This window comes from Bacillus rossius, chromosome 6, assembly GCF_032445375.1.
Source record: "Bacillus rossius redtenbacheri isolate Brsri chromosome 6, Brsri_v3, whole genome shotgun sequence".
Taxonomy (NCBI): Eukaryota; Metazoa; Arthropoda; class Insecta; order Phasmatodea; family Bacillidae; genus Bacillus; species Bacillus rossius.
In genome coordinates this window covers 26,137,466-26,138,271 of record NC_086334.1, presented here as the reverse complement: position 1 = coordinate 26,138,271, position 806 = coordinate 26,137,466, and positions in this window count along the sequence as shown.

The following is an 806-nucleotide window of genomic DNA, read 5'->3' as shown; positions in this document are numbered from 1 at the left end:
AATTCAATAATTGGCTGTCGGTAAAACAAAACTACCAAATCATTATTCAATACTTGAATACGGAACAATATTGTGAAAGACCACCTCTCATTCACATTCATTCATAATCTAAACAAATAAAAAGATGCTAAAAATTATCCATGGCTGTTATCCCACTAATATTACAAATGCGAAAGTTTGTGTGTATGTTTGTTACTCAATAACACCCGAACTAATGAACAGATTTGGATGATATTTGGCATACAGCTAGTTCATAACCCGAATTATCACAAAGGCTCAGGGCCGGATTTAGGGGAGGGCAACCGGGGTGAAAGCCCCGGGGCCTCCACAAACGGAGTGCCCCCACAAATCCTTTGATATTCTTTTTTCGCTGTTTTACCTTTACCTACAGTACTTTGTACATACCTACATGATTATATTATTGTTAAATATGACGCCACCGTCAGTGCTCCCTCTGAGAGCACAGGCCATAATGTGTCCTCAACACCTCAATTAGGGCATGTATAAAGAACACGCCCGCGCGTGCCGAGCAGCGTAGGAAGTGCAGTGCATCGAACGGCGTGACGCTAGTCACGGCCGGCTGTGTTGTGCAAAGCGCCCAGCCGGGTGTGGCAATGCGCAACTGAGACATAGGGCACATGCATTTCTAATTAAAAGAATTAACTAAATCTTTTGATGTATCTAATTTTCCTAAATAATTAATTAATGTTAATGTAAATGTTTTGATATCACAAAACTGGCCGTCAAAATCTTCCCGCGCTCCGCACCTTTCCGCGGGAAATCGCCCCCTCCCTGACCGGGTTGCC